This window comes from Penaeus monodon, chromosome 42, assembly GCF_015228065.2.
Source record: "Penaeus monodon isolate SGIC_2016 chromosome 42, NSTDA_Pmon_1, whole genome shotgun sequence".
Taxonomy (NCBI): Eukaryota; Metazoa; Arthropoda; class Malacostraca; order Decapoda; family Penaeidae; genus Penaeus; species Penaeus monodon.
Genome location: NC_051427.1, coordinates 25,812,791 through 25,821,320, shown reverse-complemented (window position 1 = coordinate 25,821,320; position 8,530 = coordinate 25,812,791). Strand labels below are relative to the sequence as shown.

The following is an 8,530-nucleotide window of genomic DNA, read 5'->3' as shown; positions in this document are numbered from 1 at the left end:
CGGACAAATATAGAGAATGATTACCTAAAAAAGGTACCACCGGCACTCTCCGTGGAAAGGAACTGGGGACGCTACCACGTACTCACTCTAAGAGTATCACAACATGAAAACTACAATTAAGTATCATCTTGTGACCACGGCGGCTCAGACATGAACCGACCGCAAAAAAAAAATCATTAGCAAAGACTTTCTATCAGCTCTCCATTTATTACCAGAAATGCACTTTAATAGACTTATTGTTTTTTTTTTTTTACATTTATTCTTTAATTAACTACAGATCATACACAGAAATAATGTTGGTGACAATACATGCTCCTGGTTAAGGAGTCCTCGTTTTTAGCCCGAACAAAATGTGCGAAAAAGTGACATTGTCAGAAAACAGTGTGACAGAAAGTTCTGTCAAGATATGAAAATTTTGATAAATAAGGCACGTTTTTAATCAAAAACAAAGTTTTTCTGAGTAGGCCGTATCGCCATGCCATGTCGTAGGCTTTTTCTGTATCTAAAGTATTGAAATTAAAGAGTGCTTTTTGGCAATTGCTTGAATGTGACTGTCCAATTTTACTAGTTTGGCGTCCCTTTCGGAAGCCGCACTGCTCGTCAACTAGCAAATTACTGGAATTTAAAAAATGCAATAGCCTACTGTTAACAATTCGTTCGTGGGCGAAGTGCCATGAGTTTGGAAAAGTGTGGCTTTCCAAATTTCATTGAATACTTTTAGCAACTTAATCATGTCATCATGATTAAGATTCTTCATCGTCTCATTTCGAATCTCATCGGAGCCTGGGGATGTTCCTCTATGGGGCTCTGGGGCTCAGACAAGCTCATCCACTGTTGGGTCTTGGTAATCAAATTCCTCTCCTGTGGCAAAGTGTATAAGGTTGCAGCTGAGCCGCTTCCTTGGTGGTGAGGGATGCGGCATAGTAATCTTCTGAGCTGCTTGTGTATGAGAACTGCCTGGCGAGTGCATTAGCAGTGTCTCTAGGTGAATCGAAAAGGATTCCCTCATGAATGATATTTTTAATTTGGAAAACTATTTCTTTCTTATTTATTTGATTGGCAGCGGACCAAACCTGTGATATTGTTGTGTTGCTGTTAATTGTAGAGACAAATTTCCGCCATGAGTCTCTTGCTTGTTCTACGAGCGCTAGCTCTTGCTTGTTTGTAATTGCGAAAGTTATCGTTGTTGATGTTATTTTTGAAAAGCCTGCAGGCCCTATTGCGTTCACACAGCGCTCTGCAGCAATCTGGTGTCCACCATGGTTATATGTTTCTTAGGTGAGTAATACGTGATTTCAGTCAGTGTGATCTGATAATTCTCTAAAGTATGATAACAACTCAGCCTCCATGATGGTAAAAAAAAAAAATGAAAGTTAAACAACTATTTCCATCTATGCGATTGCTAATTTGCGGAATTTACACATTCCTCTTCATGGACGAACTTTGTGCTACTCTGGCGGTTATCGAGGCGATTAATTCATTTCAAAACATCCGCATCAATTTGTCGTGTGCGTGTGTGTTTACGTATATATTTCTCTCTTTCACACACACACACACACACAAATCAAACCATTTGATTCAGGAAAAACACTGGGCCAATACTATAAAATGCGGAATGTTTCATTTTTTTCTGTTACATCAGTCCGAGTGAGGTAATGATTACTGCTCCCATCCTTGGCCCAGCAGACATTATGCATAGAATCAACACACGCCGCGGTGTAAGGGGACAACCGTAAGAAACAGTTGGCTCAACGTTGTAAAAATAGGATTGCTAATGCAGGCTCATTATTGTCCCACGGATTAAATGTTTGTGACCAAAGTAGCTAGCTACCATTCGCACTCTTTTTCACCGGCTATGGCTCACGCGACAGGGAGTGAACGGGCAGCAGAGTTTAAATAAGGTAGGGGAGGAGCCATATCTAAGCACTGCTTTGAGCTAAGACTGGGTAGTCGGATGGTTAGGAACGTAGTAAACGAGTATAGTGTTATAATGCTTATGTAATGGTGGAAAAGAGAGCCAATTAAATCCAATTTAATTCGTGAAGAATCGAGTGTTATTTGTTTAAAAAAAAAGAGTTTAAACCAGTGCCATTACCCGAAAATATGAGCGATTGTTGAAATGGGCCAGAATTGTGCTTTGGTGGTGAATGCTTCTGTTCACACGTAAAAGAATAAAATTATCTACGTTTGCAATAAACGTTGCTTACAGACAAATTATTTTCACACATGTCACCAACCCTTTTCATTATATAGCAAAATTTTTTGGATAACAAAATACTGAAGGAAGGTAGAGAAAATAACGAATACAAATACAGCTGTTAGCCGTCAACCGCGACCATTCCTATGACGTCAAGGAATTAGGGGGAAGCTTGGCGATACTGTTTCACCTTCGACTGTCGCGAAACATTGCCCAACTCTTCCCATTTTGCTGTCGGAAACGATGGTTCAGGACAAAAGTGTTCGAAAAAATAGTAAAATGTGACGTACTGGGAAGTCAAATAGTAAAAAAATAAGTGATGAATATGACTGATTTAATTTAATCGATATGAAATACTAACTAATTTAAATATGATAACATTAGCGATGTCACCACTGGCGTTGCAACATGTCATTAAGATTCTATTAAGACTGCCCATTTGCACATACAAATTTCCAGCCGTGAAATATGCCTCCTTCTTTGTGATTTTCTACCATGCCTCACTTTACATAACAAGCTTGCAATTGAAACGACTGTAAGAATGGCAAATATGAGAATAGCAGAGGCTGGAGATCAAACGATAGACATAAGACCTTATTTCGCTCGCAAAAACTGTCAGTGCTCACTTTCCACAGAATACTCCGCACTATTATGGAGGCGGCGTCATGCACATATAAACAAAATAAAACTGCCACCGCACTTGATGAGCGTGCCAACCACACTCAGTCACATGCCTGACAATTGGAAGGACACTCCTCTCTTTCCCCTGCGGGAATCAACCAGTTTACGGGCTGATCAGAGCGAAGGGAGCGAAAAGTACGTTTTTTAAAGGTAGGTTTTTCCGTGGCCGGAGCGGGTTGCGTTAAGCCAGATAACGCCGAGAGAGTTACTATGGCCTCTCGGTGTCAAGGTCTTTGCTTGGACGGTTTAAAGAGATGTACTGGACCCGCCCAACAGCAAATTCGGCCTCGGCTCTTACGCGTTATCGTGGCGGTTTCGCGTCCACCCTTGCTTGCTGCCGCGATGGGGTTCGCTAAATACTTCCAAGAAACCTATGTTGGCCAGCAGATTCATGGTGACATGGAAATTCCTGGGAAGTTTTCCTTATCAGACTTGGGACATGTATCAACGATTGAAGGATGATCTGTCCCAACAAGTAATGCGTTGGAAGGATGGCACAATGGTTTGCCAAAAAGAAAAAAAAAAAGCTAATAACATTTCTTATTAAAACATAGAAATATTAAATTACATCTAAACATTATTCAAAAGAAATTAAGATAAAAAGGATACATGAATCACAAAACTGTTAAAGAAAATGGACTTACGCCCTCCTGGGGAAACTAAACGAAAATTTTCTATGAACGAAATATGGGATATCTACTTAATTCATTCACTCCAAAATATCAAATTATAAAGTATTTTTTTATTTCTTATGCAATACCTTACGCAAACACTGCCAAACGCTACCAGATGTGCAACATAATGACTGATTTCTATTTTAACTCGTATTTCTAACAATCAAACCTCAACCATTAGTCATGCACAATCATTCACTGATTAACTGTTTTGCTTTTACCTGCTTTTCATATTTGGTTTCCAGGAAAATTCTTTAGGCCCGTTGGTATGCCGTGACGTTTTCATGTGACGTATTTATGAAGTAATCCGTGACGTCACTTCGGATATTGCCAAAAATACACTAGATTCTCCTTTTGTATGTCTGCTAAAGATTAGAAAATAATTCGTATGTCCTTTTCCCTAGAATAACTTTGATTTTAGAAGAGAGTTATCATTAAATTCAACATTTTTGCAGGCTTAATAGACTTCTGGTGTTCCTGCAATACGTTTTCTGGACGCGCAATGCAACAAAGAAAACAAGAATCGGGAAGTCTAGCGGTCTTGCATGGGATGTTCCTTGAGAAATTTCTTGGACTTTGGGAATAGATGAAGCTGTTACACAATTTCTAAGGAATCTTTACATAGCGGCCTTTGACAGAGACATCAGGAATGTTCTCGAGAACTGTCCGCTGTTCTTATTGTAGACACTGCTAATGGCCATGCACTGTATAAGTACAAACTACAACTCAACTTACAACACTAAACAACAACACAACAAACAACCAACAACAACAACAACCACTACTACTACTACTACTACAACTACTAATACTACAACTACAACCACAACAAAACAACAACTACTACTACTATTATTATATACTCGTACAACTTTTACTGCTACTGCTCCTACTAATAATGCCACTGCTGCTGTTACTACTATGACTACTATTACTACTGCTATTGTCGTTAACGCTACTGTCACTGCTACTGTCATCGCTAATAGCAGCAGTGGTAGTTATAGCTACGATGGTAATTGCAACAATGCAGTAGCAATGATAACAATATATATTTTAATTAAAAATGTATTCATATACTACACTACTAGCAAAAACAATAAACAGCATACTTCGCAGTGTCACCACGCGTAATAACAACAATATCAACACAGTATGCTGAAAGTATACCCCAACAAACAGTAGAAATAAGTATATACGTTTAGAGTCCACCACAGTCAAATGACAACTGATAGCGGGTTCGAGGCTCACTGTCGATTTCGTCATGTTTCGTGTTTTTGACAAATTCATGTTAATTTTTTTTCTCTCTATCTCCTCCCCCTCTCTCTCTTTCTCTCTCCCTCCCTCTCCCCCCCCCCACCCCACTCACCCCTCCCCCCCTCCCCCCCCCCCCCCCTCTCTCTCTCTCTCTCACTCTCAATCTCACTCTCCCCCCCTCTCTCTCTCTTTCTTCTCTCTCTCTCTCTACTCTCTCTCTCTCTCTCTCTCGCTCTCTCTCTCTCTCTCTCTCTTTTTATCTCTCCCCTCCACCCCTCCCCCCCCTCTCCCTCTCCCTTTCCCCCCCCCACCCCCCCTCCCTCTTCTCTCTATCTCTCTCACTCTCACTCTCACTCTCCCCCCTTCCCTCCCTGCCCTCCCTCTCTCTCTGTCTCTGTCCTCTTCTCTTCTCTCTCTCTCTCCTCTCCTCTCCTCGCTCTTCTCTCCTCTTCTATCTCTCTCTCTCCTTCTCTCCTCCCCCACCCCCTCTCGTCTTTACATCCCCCCCTCCCTCCCTCTCTCTCTCTCTCTCCCTCCCTCCCTCCCTCCCCCCCCCCCCCCTCCTCTCTCTCTCTCTCAGGCAGAGACAGTCAGACACCCTTACAGTAGCGGAGAGAAATAGAGTGAGTGAGAGATAAGAGCAAGAAAAAGGCCATCAGCTTATTTCTTTGACATTAAGGTTTTAAAAACACCGGATGTCCTGTGCTCATATCTGCGAGGCGGGGGGAGGGGGAGGGGGAAGGGGGATCCTGAGGGAGGGAGGGAAGGGGAGGGGGATCTTGAGGGTGGGAGGGGGAGGGGAGGAGAGGGATCTTGGGAAGGGAGGGGGAGGGGGAGGGAGGGAGGGAGGGGGAGGGGAGGGGAGATATTGAGAGAGGGAAAGGGAGAGGGGGAGGGAGGGGGGAGGGAGAGGGATCCTGAGGGAGGGAAGGGGGGAGGGAAGGGAGCAGCCAGACCGAGAGGAGAGAGAGAGAGAGAAGAGAGAGAGAGAGGAAGAGAGAGAGAGTGAGAAGATGATGAGGAGGAGATGAGAGAGGAGAGGATGAGAGAGAGAGAGAGAGAGAAAGGCGAGACAGAGAGAGAAAAGGAACAGGAGAGAGAAAAAAGAGAGATGAGGAGAAAGAGAGAGCGAGAGAGGAGAGAGAGAGAGAGAGAGAGAGAGGAAGGAGAGAGAGAGAGAGAGAGAGAGAGGAGAGAGAGACAAGATGAGATGAGAGGGAGAGAGAGAAGGAGAGAGAGACAAGAGGAGAGGGAGGAGAGAAAGAAAGAGAGAGAGAGAGACGAGAGAGAGAGAGGGAGATGGAGGAGAGAGGAGAGAGAGGAGAGAGTGATGCATGAGACGAGATCAGCCGACGAGAGAGAGAGAGAGAGAGAAGAGAAAGGGAGACAGGAGAGAAAAGAGGAAAGAGAGAGAGAGAGAGATGAGAGACGAGATGAGAGAGAGAGAAGAGAGAGGAGAGACACAGAGAGAGAAGAGGAGAGAGAGAGAGAGGAGAGAGAGAGAAGAGAGAGAGAGAGAGAGAAGAGAGAGAAAGAGAGAGATGAGAGAGAGAAGAACAGAACGAGATGAGAGAGAGAGAGAGAGATGAGAGATGAGCAGAGGAGAGAGAGAGAGAGAGAGAAGAGAGAGGAGGAGAGAGAGAAAGGAGAGAGAGAGAGAATAAGAGACGAGGAGGGAGAGAGAGAGAGAGAGAGAGAAAGGGGAGACAGAAAGAGAAAGAGAGAGAGAGATGAGAGAGAGAGAAGAGAAGAGAGAGAGAGGAGAGAGAGACGAGGAAAAGAAGAGACACCAACAGAGAGAGAGAGAGAGAGAGAGAGCCCGAGAGAGAGAGAGGAGAGAGAGAGGAAGAGAAAAGAGAGAGAGGAGAGAGAGAGAGATGGGAGAGAGAGAGAGGAGATTGAGAGAGAGAGAAGAGAGAGAGCGAGGGAGAAGAGACAGGAGAGGGACGTAGGAGGAGAGAGAGCGAGAGAAGAGAGTGAGAGATGAGAGAGAGAGAGAGAGAGAGAGAGAGCGGGAGAGGAGAGAGGAAAGAGGAAAAAGATGAGAGAGGAGGAGAGAGAAGAGAGAAAGGGCGAGAGAGAGAGAGAAAAGGCGAGACAGAGAGGAAAGGCCGAGACAGAGAGGAGAGGAGAACTGAGAGAGGGAGGAAAGAAGAGAGAGAGAGAGAGGGAAAGAAGAAGAGAGAGAGACAGAAGAGGAGAGAGAGAGAGAGAGATGCAGAGAGAGAGAGAGAGATAAGAGAGAGCAGAGACGGAGAGAGAGAGAGAGGGAGAGAAGAGAAAGATGAAAAGAGAGAGAGGGAGAGAAGAGAGAGAGATGAGGAGAGAGAGAGAAGAGAGAGATGATTGAGAGAGACGGAGAGAGAGAGAAGTGAAGGAGAGAGGGGAAGGGAAGAGGAGAGAGAGAGAGAAGAAGGAGAAGAGGAGTGAGAGAAGAGAGAGGGGAGAGAGAGGAGAGCGGAGAGAGGAGAGAGAGAAGGGGACGGAGAAGAGAGAGAGAGAGAGAGAGAGAGAGAGAGATGCGAGAGAGGAGAGAGAGGAGAGATGGAGAGATGATGAGAGAGAGAGATGAGAAAGGAGAGACAGAGAGAGAAAGGAAGAGAGACAGAGAGAGAAGAGACAGGGGAGGAGAGAAAGAGAGAGAGACAGAGAGAGAGAGCAGAGAGAAGAGAGAGAAGAGAGGGGAGGATGCCTGAAAGAGAGGAGAGAGAGAGAGAGAGAGAGAAAGGAGACAGACAGAGAGAGATGAGAGAGAGATGAGAGAGAGAGAGAGAGAAGAGAGAGAGAGAGAGAGAGGAGAAGAGAGAAGTGAGAAGAAGAGAGAGAGAGAGGAGAGAGAGAGAGAAGGGAGAGAGAGAACGGATGAGAAAGAGGATGAGAAGGAGGGCGAGGGAGAGAGGAGAGAGAGAGAGAGAGAGGAGATGATCTGCGAGAAGAGGGAGACGGCAAGAGAGAGGAGAAGAGATAGAGGATGAGGAGAGAGAGAGGAGAGAGAGGAGGAGGAGAGGGGGAGAGACTATGTTTAAATACATAGAGTATGCTATTTTATCGCGTAGAACCACCGTATCACTTTCCTATGTATTAAATAATTATTACCATCTTCTAGATCTTAATTATTACCCACATCAATTATAAATCCTATAATTTTCATGATCACAGTCACCAACACCATCATTATTCATCATTATCATCATATTCACAGTTGTTTCTGTGAGGTTTTCCCCTCCTTCCCCCCCTTCCCCCCATATCCCATGTTGCACCTACCCCCCCCTCCTTAGCCCGATCATTCTAAATCACTCTGTCTCTCTTATTCGCACCCTCTTCTGTCCCCTCGCTTTTCTCCCCTCTCTCTACTTCACGATAGCTTCTCCCTCTTCTACTCGTTTGCTCTTGATTGTTCAACTTTTATTTCAGCCCTATACTATCCTATCTCCATCCTTTCCCTATCCTGCCTGTATCCTGCCGCATTTCCCTCTCGTACCCTCTTATCGCACTCTATTCTTGTTCTTCGTTTTTTTCCTCTTTCTTCTATCTCTAGATAATTTCCCTCTTTTCCATTCCTTTCTCCCGTTTGTCCTACCTTTTACCTTTATCCTTCATCTCCTGCTCCCATCCTATCCTATCCTATCCAGCCATCCTGATCCCATCCTATCCCTATCCTATCCAGCTCCTGCCGAAATCCACAGGGGAGCGAGCACAGCCGGACCAATTCCTTCTGCCAGCC

The 8,530-nt window shown here is 44.5% G+C and overlaps 1 protein-coding gene across 2 annotated transcripts in view; it reads right to left on the bottom strand.

Annotated features, from left to right (window-relative positions):
* LOC119599457 overlaps positions 1-4,779 on the bottom strand; it is a 13,517-nt gene extending 8,738 nt beyond the window's left edge. Inside the window, exon 1 of one of the 2 annotated variants that reach the window (XM_037949242.1) lies at positions 4,720-4,779. The gene's annotated coding sequence lies outside the window, so the exon portion shown is untranslated. The remainder of the gene's footprint in view (positions 1-4,719) is intronic. The other variant, XM_037949243.1, reaches the window with a different exon arrangement.
* Positions 4,780-8,530: the final 3,751 nt, after the last annotated feature.